Below are 18,330 nucleotides of genomic sequence, written 5' to 3'. Positions count from 1 at the left end.
CATCCTCGGAAGGATTAATGGAGGGCCAGTTCCCCCTCTGTTTCAGGAGTTCAAGGATGTCTGAAAAGGAGACATCCTCAGAGGGGGATCTTGGGGACCCCTCCGACTCATCTAAATCGGTATCTGATGTCGTAGACTCAGGGGAGTCTAAGTGCTTCCTCTTGCAGGTCCTCTTACGCGGGAGTTCCCCTGAAGGATCAGGAGAAACCTCGGAAGAGGAAGTTCTTCCCAATGGGGAAACCTGGGGCGATGGATCTCTGGGTCCGGGAGCAAGAGAGTGGGAAGAGATATCTACAGGCACTGTAGAGGGAGGAGCTAAAGGAACCGACTGCTGACTGAGCTCAGGGGCTAGCACACTCCTCATCACCTCGAAGGCTCCCCTCCCGGGGAGGACCGAGAGCTCCTGCTCCGAAGAAACAGGAATCCCCGGCCCCACCGAAAGGGAAGGCTCCGAAGCAGATGTCGGTGCCGAGCTCACCAAGGCCGAAGCTCCGAGAGGGAGAACGGGGTTGGACAAGGGTCCGATGCCACTCGCCCCCTCGGAACCAACCAGGGAAGCCCAATGACCGGATCCCTCCAAGGACGGTCTCAAGGAGGAGATAGGAGTCGAAAACGACGGAGCCGAAAGGGGTGGTATCGGCTCTGAAGCACCAACAGTCACAGTACCAATAATCTCCGGCTCCGAACTCTGAAGGAGAGTCGAAGGAGGAATTTCTGGAGGGTGTGGAATAGCGATCGTCTGCTGAGACGGGCTATGGAGCATCTGGGCCAGTGCCTGTGATTTCAACAGTCTACTCACCACTCTCTCCAAGTCATGGTCTGAGAGCCTGGAAGACCTTGAGGATCGGCTCCGATGGCTCTGCTCCGCAAGTAAGGGAGAGGCCGGAGCTGAGTGGATAGACTCCAGCGAAGGAGATCTAGATCTCTTTCTCGATGGAGCCATCGGAGCCGAAGAACCTTCGGTTCCAGTTGGAGCCGACAGCTTGTCGGCTCCGAGCTGGGTTAGAGATGTGTCGGCTCCAGCCGGAACCGACGCAGGCTTCGAAGCAAGGGTATCGGCTCCAGCCGGAGCTGACAAGGGTATTGAAGCCAGGGTATTGGTGTCGATCGGCGCTGATACTAAAACTTCCGAGAAGGAAGGATCGGCTCCGGACGGAGCAGATCTCGACTCCGGTGGAGTCGGAACCAAGGCCACAGACTTGGACACTGAAGCCTGGGCCTTGGATGGCTTTGAGGGCTTCCCCGAGCCGGACTTAGCCGGGGAGCTCTCAGGCTTGAGAAGACCTCTTAAAATTAGCTTGTTTCTACGTTCCTGCAGGACTCTCTGGCTGAAAGAGTGACAAATAGCACAGGAGTCCTGCAGGTGTAGGGGTCCCAGGCAATAAATACAAGAAGTGTGACCGTCTGTCAGAGACATCTTCTGACAGCACGAGTCACACTTCTTGAAACCTGAGACCCTGGTGTCTTCAGACATGACTGAGTCCTAAACACAACACACACACTACTCAGTCCAAAAATCACACTGACTACACAAAAATTAAGTACAGTGAATAAAAACACAAACACACCTAAACAAATCCTGACAGGAAACTGTTTGGGAGGGGAAGGCCTAAGGCCTGAAAAAGAAAAAATGGATAAGGGAACGGGAAGCTAACGGGAATAGGGCTAAATGAATGGGATAGCTAACCAACTATGAAAAAGAAAAATTTAAGTATTGGGATAGTTAAATTTCTCAGAAAAGAGTAATTAAATTCACTTACCAGGAGCTGGCAAAAAAGGTGACCTCATGAGCGAAGTGGCAAACGAGATCTGGGTAATCACCGCCTTGCATCATGGGATATGGGGCTGCCTCGAGCTGGTAAAAGTGACTCTCGAGCTTAGCAAGTGCCGAGTCGGAGCCGAGGATCGGCTCCGAACCCATCCAGCAAGAATGAAGGCGAGATTGACAACTTAACATCAAGCATTACATAAAATAAAATGACTGAAAGGTTCCCCAATGGACACTTATCTGATTTCTTGTAATCCGACAGCTGGGATGGCAATAACACCTGACGTTCGACTGGCGGCCGAGAAGTTCTGAGGGCTGGTGCTTGCAGATGTCACTTTTATGGTCCATGCTCTGCTAGCCACATCAGACATCCCACGCACCATACAGTGACTAAAAACTTTTGTATACTGGCTGGACATTTGAGTAGAAAGGGGAAACCCCATATGTGATGTATACTGCAACATGGGAATAGAAGGACATTGAATATTCACTGTGGCACACAATATTAATAAAGCTAAAAGATATTACTGAAACTATTACCTTTCAGAATATGCAAGCACCTACAGGAAAATACAACACCACAGAATAAAAAAATAATACGGAAAAAGAAATACAAGAAATTCCTGAAAGGTTTCAAACATTACAGTTTGAACATAAAATACTGCAACAAGAAGTTGCTAAATAATAGGGAATAGTCAGACATCTACAAAAATGATTAGAACAAGACAAAAAAGACTTGAAAATTAGGGTTTCTGAAGAACTGGCATACCATCAACCTCCTTCTCTCATTCTGTACATGGGATCAGGGTGTCAAATCAACAGTGACCATCTACTACAGCCACTGTTCACACTGTCATGTGGCTAAGAATGGTGTACAGAAATGGGCAAAGAAGAAAGCAGGCAAAACTGTACATGGAAAGTTTACAGACAATAAGCAGAATAAGAAGTTACAGAGTTCAAAGAATTCAAAGGCAAACATCAGACTCATGATAACATCTCTAAATTGTAATAACATCTTGCTTCAAGAAAAATTGCCTGCAGCTATTAAGAAAAGAAGTACTCAAGTTAAAGTCTGCTCAATATCAGTATATGCAAATCTTCCTTGAAAAGTAGTACATGCTGGAAGACTGTTTGCAAACCTTAACAGAATGTTGCAAATAAACAAGATCAAGTCCTGTTTTATACACCCAGCAATTTTTCAAGTTAACTGGAAAGGTTGAATTATGTCTTATAAAACCACTCAAGAAACTAAACTGGAGTTATAAACAGTAGGACCACTTGCTATAAAAGAAAAGACTTGGCCAAATAATTACTTGATGATGTTGTCATACACTCACTCAGGGATGGTTACATCAGAGCTCTGACCGACACTTACTCAAGGAATTTTATGGTTAGGTTGTCACACACAGCCTTAGCTCTATTCCTTGTCTTGTGATCTTCTTTCTTACCGTAGTTTTACTTATAATGAAAATAGAAAAAAATAATGGTAGAATGCAATACAGTACGGTCTAAACACTAACAGTATGGGTTACAAAAGAAAAGAGTAAACAAACTCTATTGCAGTGAAGATAAGACTAGAAATAATTATAAGGTTAGAAAACGATCACTTCTAGTTGCTTTTTCTTTCTGTACTTGATGACCTTCAAGACTCCCCCTATCGGTCTTGAGCACCTTAACTGACTTCCTACTAGGATGTTCCCAGCTCGAAGGGGAAAGGCTGCTATACAGATAGCCATGGAGATATTTTGTGTTCTTGCTGGATGAAGGCATTTCTATTTTAGGCCCTATCCCTGCCTTGGTGGTTGATGTGAGCATTTACTTTATCTCAGGGTATCCTACTCTCTCCCTGTGTGTGTGTCTGTGTATGTGCACATGCATGTGTGCAACTGACAGTGGATGTGAGCAGTAAGGAGAAATTCCCAGTCCTGGCAATTTTGGTACCCTAAAAGCCTCCCTTGCTTGGAAGTGACTTGTCAACTGGAACAACCACTTTCTCCCCCCAGGATGGAGAAATCTTCATCAGCCACTTACTCCATCTCCCCTGCACAAAAGCTCTTCTAGTAAGAAAGATGCTACTCAAACTTGGGTCATAGGACTTCATCCCTTTCTGCCTCAGACCTGGGATAGCCAAAGAGCCAGGCTCACAGGAAGTTCATTTATTTAAACAGGATACACTGAGACTAATACAGAAGTCTGGATTTAAGACACCTCTATAGACCCTTCTAATAAGCATTCAGTTGTGGCAGCCACTGTCATTAAAAAAGGGTAACACATCAACAGATATACTGATATTCTACAAGCTCTATTAATAATAGATTATCATCATTAGATGGTTAATTTTTGCAGCTGCATCATTAGATGAGCTTTTATGGATTATAAGGGCTTCTTAATGGACTTATGAAACTGAGGGATAGATCCCACAACATGAGAGGAGACTGGAATGTTGTATTAGACTACACTTAATGATTTATCTATTCCCCCTGACAAGTGATTCATACTAGAACTAATGAAGACCTGATGCTTTAATTTACCTGAAAAGGTCTACATGCCCCTTATGTTATATAATGTAAACAAAACACAATTATCTGCATTATTCTCATTCAACACTTTATTCACAAGCACATTTTTTAGTGTTAAATACATTTCTATTGTGTAAAATAATTTTCAAATGTCTATATGTTATTTCTTAGACAATTCAGCAATTACATGAAGATTAGAAGGTGATTCACAAAGAAATACAATAATCAAGAAATCCATCAGATTCAGAAAGACTCTGTGCAATGTGGATGTCTTTAGCTCTGAAGATTTCTACATTTCACTCAAGTTTCAAATTCAGTGCACTCTGCTACTGAGGATTTCTCTTGCGGGGACCCAAATGCACAAAGTGCTCTTCAGCGGTAAAGCTGAATGCTAATGCAACACTCCCAGGGAATGGCTAATATTAATTAGCCATATGCTCTCCCTTGAATATGTCCACTGCACCCAATCTGCTTGGTCAAAGATGCACAGAATCGCTCAGCTGGGCAAAATTTTACTCTATGAGGAAAACGGGACCTGTCATAAAATCATGAAGGACACCCATTCACTGTAATTTTTCCTAAATCTATTCAAAAGACGATGAAGACAGTGTGGGACGAATACTCTAAGATGGTACATGAGTATAAATATTACCATATTTGTATATTAACACAGAATCCTCATCAAATGGTAAAGATGCAAAAAGAAAAAAAAACGCAGTTTGAGACCTTCATACGTGTGAGTTCACAAATGCAGTAGTTTGAAACTGACCCTTATATGCTCACAGCTATATTTTTAGCAGTCATATACAAGTATGAACTTTTATTAATGGTACATGTGTAAACCATATATGTGATGTTGTTCTATCTCGTCTTCATTCTCACTGATGGGTTTGGAGCCGACTCGGCCAAATGCAAAAGCTCAAAGTCTTCAACCAGCTTGTGGCCTACTCCCTTCCCATGATGCACTGGTGCTTCCCTCATATCTCGTTTGCCGTTGCAACTGATCAGGAGTTCTTTGACAGCTCTGGCCGGTATAAGCTTAAAATTTGATAAAAATTGATAGTTGACTTAGTAGCTAGTTTCTAGAAGTTTAGATTAGTAGTTAGATAGTTTTTCTTCCCTCAATACCTTACTTAGTTTTAAATACTTAGTGTGTGTGTTTTTTGCTAATTGTTAGTGGCCGTTTTTTTCTAGGCCATTTATTTCTACAACTCGTTTAAGTTAGAGGGTTGTTTAAATAGTGATTTCTCCCTGCCCTAGAGTGTGTTCAGCTTAAGCCTGGGTTTTTAGGGCTGTAGTTAATTGTTTACACTGTGTGTGTTGTTGTTATAATATTGTAGTAGTTACAGCCCTGTGTTTTTTACTAGGGCTATCATATATATATATATATATATATATATATATATATATATATATATATATATATATATTACTATATGTTACCTTTATAGTTAGGCACAAAGTGTGTTCTTGCCTTTGTTTAACAGTTGCAGTTATTATTTGATAGTTTCTGCCCTTTCTCAGCCAGAGAAAGCTAAATCTGGATTCAAAACGTGTCCTAAATGTGGACAAAAAATGTCTATAACAGATGGTCACATAGAGTGTGTTTATTGTTTAGGAGAGGTCCACCTACAGGAGAACTGTGCCATCTGTCACTCCATTAGTTCCTGTGTTCTTCACGAACGTAGGGGCAAACTAATAGCAAGGGGATTATTAAAGTACTCTTTCCAGGAATCTTTAGATAAGGACAAACTGGACAAGCCCTTGAAATCCTCCAAGACTTGGTCTTCCAAATCATCATCTGGGTCGGAGCCGAAAAATGGTTCATCGACCTCTAAACCGAGTCAGACTGACACCTCGGCTCCATTGCCTTTGGAACCAGAGGTTGTTGTTGTTCACAAGAGACGGTCCCAGATATTGGAGCTGGTATCTACTACTTTAAAATCTCCAATCCTGCAATCAGTGGCTTCTTCTATAGCCTCTTCTCAGTCTTCAAGACTATCTGATAAGGATGTGGATCGGGTGGTGTAGAGGCTTCTGCAGACACCGGCACTAGCCAAAATTTTGTCAGGGCCGACCCCCAAGGCTTCAGAACCAACTAGGACCCAGCCCATGATTACTGTTCCTCCTCCAATTCGACCCGAGGTGTTGGAGTTGGAGTGTTCGGAGCTGATGATTGCGGAACCGCTGGAGCAGACAACCCTCCTGGGCCTGTCGTTTCCGCTACTCTAACTTCTTCGGCGCTGACCTTAGAGTCTAGGAGCCATCACTCGCTGGTCGGATCCGGAGAGGATAGTCATACCAATCTTTTGGTTCTGACTATGCCTCTTCGGGATTTGGCTCGGGTGAGTTTGGTAACAGTAGTGCTTCTTTATTTGGTTTACCTGTTTTCTCAGAGCACTATTCGCACCACTTTTTTCTTGGTTTACTAGTTTATCATCTAGTGGTGCTGGTTGTTATGGAGTCCGAAAACTCTACTGATCTCTCACCTATTTTGGATTCTGGGCAGAATGCAGAAATACTGGTGGTGAAAAGGGATGTAGCTGAGCTTAAAGGAGAGCTGACTCGGCTTATTGAAATGCTCTCCCAGCCCCACTTCACGAATCATCGTTCTTCCCCATGTGTTGGTTCTGTTAAGGAATATCAACAACAACTGTATAGGTCTAACAACGGCCTCAGTCCGGTATCCCCTACGTTCCACCTTAATAAACGTAGGGAACTTGTTGCGGTTGCACAAATTCATTGTGCTGAACCAGAACGCGCTTCCTCTGTTGTTTCTACTCAACTTCCTAATGGTGGAAGCGGTTCAGCTTCCTTTATGACTAAAAACATTAATTGATCCAACTGTGCGGTCCATATGGAGGCTTCTATTGTTTCTGAAACTGAAACCGCTGTAAATGAGGTAACCAGTAACCGATGATGTAACATTACAACTAACAAAGGTACGACTTATCACAATGTAAATTATAAACAAGCAAACACTTGTCCTGAGAGAAATTACTGTTCTAAAGACAGAGGGAGAGGTTTGAACTGCTCTAAAGATGAACACAATGTGTTAAACAGTGACAAGGTTACATCGCTGGGTTCCTACCAGAACTCTAAATGGGACAGATTAAATGTTGTTTCTGAACAGTCCAATGAGCCATATGGTGTTATTATACAAAAACATTATTCTTTTTCTAATCCAGCTTGTGTTCATAAAACTGTTTTAAAAGGAAAAGAAAATGCTTTTAACAATTTGAATTCTCTAAAGGATATGATTTATATCTTTGAAAAAAGACTTTTTAAATTTAACATGTGTCAAATAGAAGCATATTATTTGAATGAATGTATAAGGAAAAAAATAGTGCTACAGGGTTTAAGAATTTTTAAGTTCCCTTTTGGAATACATTATAATAAGGAAAACATTTGTGAATTTACAACTATGTTTGACAAATGGGGACTTGAGTTACTTGCTAAAAGTGTAACACTCTATGAAAAAATGGAAGTTAAATTACAAAAGGAGGTCGATGAATTAAATCAAATGATTACCACTGATTTGTTGTTTGACCAATATCATGGTTTATACAACAAAATTTTAAACAGGGTAGATAAAAAATGTAATAATGTTTTCAACAAAAAAGCGAATAAGCTTGATAGGGATGTGAACCAGTATAAATATGGAAATGTGTATCCTACAGAGAGACTAATTATTCATGACAAAGTGAGTGGTGACAACTTTAATGATGGTGTAGGTGATGAATTTGTTCCTAACCCCACAGACTTTGAAACCATAGATGAGGGAGAGGATTTTATTGAGGAGGAAGACCAACGTTTAGACTATCAGGTTTTTCTCCTACCCTATCGCTCCAAAAGAATAGCAAATCGCAAGCAAGCGAATTTCCCTATGTACAACAAAGTGGTGCAAAAACACAGGGGTTCACCCAGATGGTAGTGGAAATAAATGCAAATTCTAATTCTAATTTAAATTCCTTTTTGAACCCAATACAGTACACCTTAAATGGGTTTCACATTTATAACTACACTGATAAAGAAATTCTACCTGAACACTTTTCTCTCTTTTCGAAGGGTTTTAAGTTTGTACCCACAAAAATTTTGGATATTGCTGATACACTAGTAGACCCTCAACTTTACCTAAGAAAATTAAATCTAAAACTTATTCATGCTAAGAGTGTAAAAGGTGATACATATCAACCAAGGAATATTTTAAAAAAAGTAGTACTTTTAACCCCCCACTACATCCCCTTATTTGTATGTTTGAAAAGGTTATTAAAGATGACATCTATAAAATTTGGGGTAAACAAAAAAGAATTTTTCATAACCTCAACAACATAGAGAGAAAGTTATTACAGAGTTTAAGGGATGATAGGAGTGTACGGATCATGGTACCCGATAAAGGGGGTGGTATTGTCTTTTATAACAGTGATGATTATAGCAATGTCATGCAAACCATCCTATTCAATGGTACAAATTACTCTCCTTGTTCCAGAAACCAAATACATATATCCTATCAAAGAATTGATAGTTTTTTGCATGAATATCTTATGGATCAGAGGATCACCAGGTCAGATTATGATTTTTTATTGAATATGCACCCCAAAATTCCGGTCATCTTCGGCATACCCAAGATACACAAGAATCTAGAACATCCTCCTTTTCGACCCATTGTAGCGGCCGCAGGATCTAAAACCCATAATCTATTAGTGTATATGGATAAAAAGATTAAACATGTTGTTGAGTTATGTCCACACTTAGTTAAGGATTCTTGGGACTTTTTAGGACAACTTAAGAATGATTTGTAGTGTGCCGAAGGGTACCTACTGATGTAATAGATTTGTTCTCCTGTATCCCCAAGTATGAAGGTCTAACCTACTTTGAGGAGACACATTTTAGTTTGTCCAAATTACATCGTGATGAGGTTAATTTAATATGCAAAATAATGGGGCTTATTTTGGAGAACAATTACATCTTTTTTGAGGGTGAATATTTCCAACAGGTTAGGGGTGTAGCAATGGGAGCAGCTTGCGCCCCAACCTATGCAAACCTGGTTTTATTGGGATGGAAAAGAGAACATGTGTTTAAAAGTGAATTCTATTCTAGTATATCTTTTTACTGTAGGTTTTTGGATGACATTTTTATTTTGTGGAAAGGATCTGCAGATAGCATTCCTTTATTCATCCAATACCTTAATAATACTACTGAATTTTTGAGGTTTACCTACCAATTTCATCCTCAGGAAATTAGTTATCTGGATACTAAAATTATTAGAGACAAAGAAAAATTTGTATCCAGGATACATCGTAAAAAAACTTTTTGTAACAACTATCTACATTATGACAGCCATCACCCTTTACCACAGAAGAGGAGTATTATAAAAGGACAAGCTATTAGAGTAGCTAGAATGACCTCTTTAAAGGAAGATGTCCTGAGTGAATTTGATTTTTTGAAGGGTATGTTTTTGGACAGAGGCTATCCATTAGAAATAGTCGACAACACTTTAAATTAAGTTCGAAGAGAATGGGAGAAAAAATACACACCTTTACTAGGTAAGGGTTTAAATAAAATTGTTGACCCTGGGGAGAAAGTACAGTTTTGTACCTACCATAAATGTAGATGTTCGAGTGCTCATACAGCTACAGTCATAACAGATGGGTTATCCTGCAAGCAGGCGGGTCCTCGGTCGGCCGAATTCCAAAGTCTAGGTCCGGCGTCGGTTGTCGTCTCTTCTTCCCTGACGTCAGTGCAGCAGGGGTATAAAAGAGGCAGCCGACGCCATTTTCTTCAGTTTTTCTTGCCCCAGATGTCAGGTGCCCCCAGAAGGAAGGCAAACATAATGTTATGCAAAGATGCAATGTTGATAAATCAAAAACAGTAGTTGCAAGCAAATACACCATAAAAGAATACCCCAAAAAGGTTATATGAAAAGTGTTTGTCATAAGGCCTGTCCTAAGAGGGGATGGAGGGAGGGAAACCTGGACTGCAGCTGTATGAGCACTCGAACATCTACATTTATGGTAGGTACAAAACTGTACTATGTTCATCGTGCATACAGCTGCAGTCATAACAGATGGGTAGAATCCCAAAACTAAGTAAGGGTGGTAGGCACTAAGTGGAACTAGGAGGGGCTAGGATGCCCTGCAGGACTGCTGTGGCAAAGCCCGCTCTAGATTTTGAATATAGTGGGAGGTGATAGTGCTTGGAGAAAGTGTGCACTGAACTCCAGGTGGCTGCTTCCAAAATGTCCTTGGTAGGGACCCCCCTGAGGAAGGCTGCAGAGGTAGCTGTGGCTCTGGTGGAGTGGGATCTGATGCATGCAGGCACAGTTTTTCCATGAAATGAGTAACAAAAGAGTATGCAGTGGGCTATCCATTTTGAAATTGTCTGTTTGGAAATAGCCTTTCCCTGAGCACCTGCAGCATAGGACACAAAGAGTTGCTCAGATTTCCTGAATGGCTTTGTTCTGTCCAAATAGTAACAAAGTTGTCTGTGAATGTCCAAAGAATGTAGTAGTCTTTCCCCTTTGTTTTGTGGATTAGGATAAAAGGTAGGTAAGTGGATAGTCTGATTCAAAGCTACCCTGGATACTACCTTTGGCATAAAGGTAGGGTTGGTTCGTAAGGAAACTCTGTCCCGATGGAAAATGCTGAATGGTTGCACAGTCATGAGGGCCTGTAGCTCCGAAACCCTGCGTGCTGAGGTGATAGCCAGAAGAAGGGCTGTTTTCCATGACAAGTACTGTAACTCTGTTGAAGAAGCCGGCTCGAAGGGAGGAAGGGTCAGCTTTTCCAATACGAAGGTGAGGTCCCAAGCAGGGACTGGTGGTTTCCTTGGGGGTTTTATATTCTTTGCCCCTCTGAGGAACTGCCTTAAGAGAGGGTGAGAAAATAAAGGAGGATCTGTGTTGTATTGTGCAGAAATGGCTGAAGCGTGGATCTTGATGGAGGAGAAGGAAAGTCCATTGTTTAACATCTCAGCTAGGTACTGTAAAATTTGAGGTATATTTATTACCCAAGGATTCTGTCCCTTTTCTTGATTCCAGGCACAAAATCGTTTCCATTTGGTGGAGTAGGCCTTTCTAGTAGAGGGTGTTCTGGCCTCCAAGATGACATCCTGCACCTCCTTGGAGAGGAGAAACTGTTGGGAAATCAAGGAATTCTCCATGCAGCTAGATTTAGAGTTTTGAGATGGCTGTGAAGGGTTCTGTAGTTGTGCTGGGACAACAGAAGAGGGACTAGAGGTAGGATCCATGGTGGGGAATGTGTCAGGCTCTTTAGGAGCGGATACCAGTGTTGTCTTGGCCAGTCTGGAGCAATGAGAATCATTTTTGGCCTCTCTGCTTTGGCTTTTAATAGAACTTTGGGCAGCAGAGGAAGAGGCGGGAAGGCATAGACTGTCAATGTTGCCCACTTGAAGGAAAGTGCATCCACTTTCCAGGCCTGTGGATGATAGGTCCTTGAACAAAATTTTTTCAACTGGCAATTTCTGTGGGTAGCAAAGAGATCTATGTCTGGCTGTCCCCATGCCTGAGTTATCTTTGTGAAAACTTGAGGAAGCAACTTCCATTCGTGTGGATCTGTCATATTTCTACTTAGGTTGTCTGCCAGTGTGTTTTCCTTCCCTGGCAGGAATTGTGCCTGTATTTGAATTTGCAATTCCAGTGCTGTGTTCCATAGGGTCATGGCTTGCCTGCACAGGGGGTATGAATGAGTTCCCCCCTGTTTGTTTATGTACCACATCACTGTGGTGTTGTCTGTCCTCATCAATAACTGGCCTGGATGCAGTAGGTCTTTCAAGGTCATAATAGCCTTTTGCACGGTTAGCATTTCCTTTTGGTTGATGTGAAGGTGCTTCTCTTTTCGGGTCCATTTTTCCTGAATGCACTGATCTGTCATGTGTGCTCCCCAGGCGTAGTCTGAGGCGTCTGTTGTGATGATTTGAGTTGCTTGAGGTACACAGAAAGGAAGACCTGTGTTTCTTTGGCAAGCTTGAGTCCACCACAAAAATTCCTTTTGAAGGCATGGAATGAGTGGTAAAATTGCTTCCAAGCTGTGGCTGTGTTGAGACCATAAGTTTTTCAGGTACCATTGAAGTTTCCTCATATGCAGCTTTGCACATGGGATTAGTAGGATGCAAGATGCCATGAATCCCAGAGCCTGCAGGACTTTCATTGCAGTTAGCCTGGTGTAAGTTGCCATTTTTCTGAAGTATTGAGACAGTTGCCCTTGCTTGTCTGGCGTGAGGTAGGCCATCTGGGTGGTTGTATCCAAGCTGGCACCCAGGAAAATTATTTGTTGAGAGGGTATTAGTTTTGATTTCTTTTTGTTGACTGTGTATCCCAGGAAGTTCAACAGTTTTATTACAAACGCCAAGTGCTGCAGTAGTATGTCCTTGCTGTCCGCTTGGATCAGGCAGTCGTCCAGATATGGGTAGATTTGTATCCCTTGTAGTCTGCAGAAGGCGATTACTGATGCCAGGCATTTCGTAAACACTCTGGGCACAGTAGATAAGCCAAAGGGCAATGCAGAGAATTGGTAATGGGCTGAACCTGCAAGAAATCTGAGGTATCTTCTGCAATCTTGTCTGATAGGGACATGCAGGTATGCCTACTTGAGGTCCAATGTTACCAGCCAAGACTCCTTGCCCAGCATGGGAAGAAGCTGCTGTAATGTGAGCATCTTGAACTTTGGCACCAGTAGATATGTGTTTAGGATGGATAGGTCTAAGATAGGTCTCCAATCTTTGCCTTTCCTTGGTACCAGGAATAGTCTGGAATAAAACCCTTGACCTTGTTTTTTGCAGGTACCTTTTGAATTGCTTTCATGTCCATGAGAGCTGAAACTTGTTTTTGTACCTCTGCCCTTTGATTTTGTGGTAGGTTTGGCATGCATCTCATTTTTGGAAGGGTGTGAAAGTGGAACCTGTAGCCTCTGTCTATAATGTCCAGAATCCATTTGTCTTTTGTAACAATATGCCAATTTTTTGAGAATAATGTCAGTTTTCTGCCCAAAGGTGCTGCCATTAAAGCTTTACTTGGCAGGTGTAGGGGGAAGTCATTGTATCTGTTTTCTAAAAGACTGTGATCTATCTTCTCCACCTCTTGGGGTTGGTGCTTGCCACTGTCTGGCTCTGAAAGATCCTTGAGGTTGCCCTCTACCCCTTGGGCGCCTGTATCTGCCCCTCTGAGGTCTGTCCGTGACTGGAAAGGACCAATTTTTTGAAGGCCAGTTTCTGCTGAAACGTGGAGGCTGTACCTGCAGGAAATCTTTCACTGTTTGCATTGATTTTGCTTTTTCCTCCATTTTCTTTAGCACCTCCTCAGCTTTAACACCAAACAATACATCTTTTTGAAGAGGTGCATCTAATAATTTAGCTTTGACATGATCTGGTAAGGTTTGCTCTTTGAGCCAAGCATGCCTACGTATAACAGACCCCGTAACAGCAGCTCTACATGAGGCCTCTAAAGCATCAAAATCACACTGCAAGGTATGTTTATCCACTTGCTCTGCACCATGCAACAAATCCTGCAACTCTTTTAAATCTGATTGTTTTGGTTGTGTCATCTTGCTTTTCAGCTGAGATATCAAAAACTGTTGATACTTTAACATATGGAACTGACAGTTTAATGCCCTCATGGTTAAAGTGGCTGAGGTGTACACCTTTTTCCCCCACCTTTCTAAAGCTCTGGAATCTCTCTCTGAAGGTAATGGGTTTTTAGCAGTAGAGGCCTTAATTCCTTTGGGACCCTGTGAAATTGTTTCTGGATCAGCAGTATGGCTTTTATATAGAAACTGGTGGGAATCAGGAACCCGGTAATACCTGTCTGGTTTAACAGGAGCTGGAGGCAAAGAATCTGGATTAAGGATGGCTTCTGTGTACACATCATCCAATATATCTAAAACAGGAGGGATAGCCAGAGGCCTATGCTGGGGGAGCAGAAGAAATTCCCTGAGCCTTTTCTTGGAATCTGAGTAATCTTGGCCTTCCCAATGAAAGTGTTCCCTCAATGTATGCAGGGTTTCCCCAAAAGAGAAGTCCTCAGGGGGGGAGACTGAGGGAATAGACTCCTCTGCATCAGAGTCTTTGAATGGAGAATAGGCATAATCCTGGTCCTCAGATAGTTCTGAGGTAATAGAAGCTTGATCTGAGGAAGGGTAGTCTTCCTCTAATCTGGGCCTTTTGTCAGAGGGGGGTTCAGAACCCCTGATAAGAGTAATCAAATCCTCAGCCATTTTAAGCATCTGTTTTTTAGGCATGGTGCCTTGTGAGGGGGTCTGAGGAACCTGTTTTTTGGTTTTCATGGCTGCTTTAGATTTAGTAAAGGCTTTAATAGAGAAGGAGAAAGGACTGAAGACCCCTTGAGAAATGGCAGGCCTGTCTAAATTCTGAGTTTCCCCACCAGGAGTGGCGTCGGGATCTGTAGTAGGAATGGGGGCTGAGGAGCCTGCGACCTCGGGTACTGAAGACACCGGTAATGCATTGTCATCGGTAGTCAGGGGCGCCTCGCTGAGTACCGGAGAACCAGTAGTCGGCCTTAGCGTGGTTTCAGTAGGTGGTGCGGACCTTGTATGTCGGTCCTTATCTTTGCATTTTTTGCTCAAAACTGGAGTCTGAGTATCCGACGACATAATATAATTACATTTTTTGTCGAAAAAGTGAAGGGCGGACTCCGCCCAACGCTTAATAGTGCGTTTATTGAATCTAGCACAGAAACGGCAGGCCGAGACGTCGTGGTCTGGGCCTAAGCAAGGTATACAGAAAGAGTGGAAATCCTTATGCGGTATTTGCTTCCCACAAGAAATGCAATTATTAACTTTGTCTGACATCGGTCTGAGGCAAGAAAAGTTTCAACGGGTACTTAGCTTTCAAGAAGACTTCGGCTGAAATACTTTCGTAAATCTCAGGAGCTGGCCGACCGGCACTTGCGAACTGCTTCTGCTTTGGGCACCGCGCGGCAAGAAAGACTGAAGAAAATGGCGTTGGCTGCCTCTTTTATACCCCTGCCGCACTGATGTCAGGGAAGAAGCAACGATAACCGACACCGGACCTAGACTTTGGAATTCAGCCGACCGAGGACCCGCCTGACGGCAGGATAACCCATCTGTTATGACTACAGCTGTATGCACGATGAACATCGCTGAAAAAGTGAGCAACATTAACTTTGAACAATCATATATTGTGCAGTACAGTCCTTTATACCAACAAGTAAAAGAAGTAATACACAAAAATTGGAATATATTTAAAGTTGATCATGATGTTTACCAAGTGGTGGGAGAAAAGCCTGTTTTTACTACAAAAATTGGGCCTAATATAAAAAGAATTTTGGAAAACAGGCATTACAATCTTACTAAAAGTGAAATAAATGGTAGTAGACCCTGTGGTAGATGTAATTATTGTTCTTACATTTTGCAAGAGAACACGATTTGTTTAGATAATAAAAATAAAAGTGTAGTTTATTTAAAAAGAGGGAACTGTTATTCTAGCATTGCTGGGTGCAATAACTGTAATTCCTATTACATTGGGAAGACTGAGAGGGCCTTTAAGACCAGAATATATGAGCACCTGTATGATATAAAAAAATAAAAAAGATACACATGCTCTGTATAAACACAGTACACAATGTGAAAGTTATACAGGTTTTAAATTTGCTATTCTTGATACAATAAGTATAGAAGCCAGGGATGGGGATTGGCAGAATGCACTTTATAAAAGAGTTATTGTGGCAATTGAGGTTTGCAGCCAATTTCCCCCCTGGTTTAAATGATCATTTAAGTTTGTTACCTATTTTAAAGGAAAAAGCAGAACATTTTTTTAAATAGTTCTTTGTAAAAAGTGCACTTTTGTTTGAAACTCTGGTTATATTTTAAAAGTAATAGAGTGCAAATGAGGAAACATATATACAAAAGTTTTATTCTTGTTCTTTGCAATGTGTTTGAAAACATGCAACCTTTTGAAAAAACAGCTTTCTAATTTTCTTTTGGTTTAATTAAGAACACTGTCTGGCATTTTTAAACTTTAATTGTTTTAATATGCTTGTTCATCATTGGAAAATGTTTAGCCAATCCTGGGCAAGCTAATAGTATAAAAATGTTTTTTAACTGCGTTCAAAGTTAATTATGATGAAGTCAAGGTGGATTGACAAAAGTGCTTAACTTTTTAACCTTTTGTTACAATAAACGAGTGTGGGGGACTCGCAACAGTAGTGCTTCTTTATTTGGTTTATGAGTTTGGTAACTACCTTGGGCTCGGAGCCCACCTCTTTGTTGCCGTGAAGACTGCCTGTTTCTATGGATCCAGAGGTCTCTTTGGATCGGAGCCAGGGGGCCTTCTATGCCATAAAAAGAGCATTGTCCCCTCGGGCATCCACATCATCGGTACCAGCAACCTCCTCCCCTAAAGCGCCTGTGTCTGCCTTTGCTTCACTGATCCCTCAAAAGCGTAGAGACCCAGAGCCTCTGGTCACCCCATTGGTTGAGCCCTGCTCTTCCGGGACCTCCCCAGAAGCTTCTACTGAGGAGGTTCTCAGGAAGAGGCTTTGCAAGAGGAAGCATCTGGACTCCCCACAGGAATCCATCACATCGGATACTGACTTAGATGAGTCAGAAGGGTCCCCATAGTCCCTCTCTGAAGATATATCCTTTGGTGATATCTTAGAAATACTGAAACAGAGGGGTGGCTGGAAGCGCTTAAACCCTACTGATGATGAGTTAGTACTCCTGAAGGCTTTCGGGTCTCAGCCCTCCACCTCTTGGGTGTCTCCGCCTTTCGATGAACTGATAGATCTGGTTTCTTGAAAGGCGCGGGAGTCCCCAGATACCATGGAACCGGTCCCCTGGAGGCCTAACAGATTCATAATGTCACCCCATGACAAGACCTTCCTTACCAAAGGAGTACCCGTTGATGCTATGGTGATGGTGGCAGCCACCAAGAAGGAGTTTCAGAGACTTCTACATCTGTTCATCCTCCAAATAGGGATTTTAGGATCATGGACAGATAAAGAAAGTGCATGTTTAGTTCAGCGATCTTTGCTCTTCGATCCCTGAAGTATCTTACACATTGTACTGGACTGCACAGAAATCTCCTTAAGGAGTTAGGAGATACTCTTCAGGGTGTAGTAGCTGCAGGGGTCTCAGATAAGGTAACCTCCCAGCTTGCTACCCTAAATTCCCTTATAAACTCTTCCATGCTTCTGATTTCGTATGCAGCTGATGGAACGAGCAGAGCAGCGGGTTCAGGAATTGCTCTTAGGAGACACTCCTGGATGTGTTTAAGTTCCTTTGTGGAGCCCTATAAGTAATCCTTTGTTAATACCCCCTTTGATGGTTCATCCAAGATGGAAAGACTCTGTCTGCTGTAGGAGTTCATTTTTTCACCCCTACCAGACCTTACCCTAAAGGTCAGAAAAGTGGGAAAAAGTGGTTCCATAAATCCTAAGGAGCTTTCTTTGACACACGTGGTGAAACCCCCTCTAGAGGCAGAGGAGGGGGTAATAATGGAAGACGTCATCCACGTGGCAGAGGAGGCCCACAGAATCAGGGCGACATAGATCAGTTCTTTGGAAAGCCCTATCAGCGCTCCTGAAAGGAGGCCTGTCTGTCCACTTCTGGAGGCAGTTGGGGGACGCTTATCTTTGTACCCAGACACCTGGCTAAAAATAACAAAAGACCATTGGGTACAAAGCGTCATATCCAAAGGATATTCAATTCCCTTTGCCACCCCTCCACCCCTTGTGAAAAAAATCCTGGAAGTTCCACCCGGTCACAGGGAACAAGCAACCACAGAAATTGCAAGGTTGCTAGAAAAAAAAGAGTCATCCAACCAGTCCCAGCAGACCAGAGACTGTCCGACACTGACTCAGGGGGTTCCACAGGCTCACCAGCATTAAAAAGAAGGAATTCTAGTAATACGCAGGGTTTACACATAGGAGGAGGGGGGCAGAAAACACAAAGGACATGGACAACATGGAAACTTTACTACAAATGTTTGTAACAAAGTGAATAATGTTACTATTACCAACATTTCATCACATGTCCTTTCCTCCTCTGA

This window comes from Protopterus annectens, chromosome 3.part0 (genome assembly GCF_019279795.1).
Source record: "Protopterus annectens isolate FY-2018-M chromosome 3.part0, PAN1.0, whole genome shotgun sequence".
Lineage (NCBI taxonomy): Eukaryota > Metazoa > Chordata > Ceratodontiformes > Protopteridae > Protopterus > Protopterus annectens.
Note: the sequence above shows the minus strand (reverse complement) of the source record.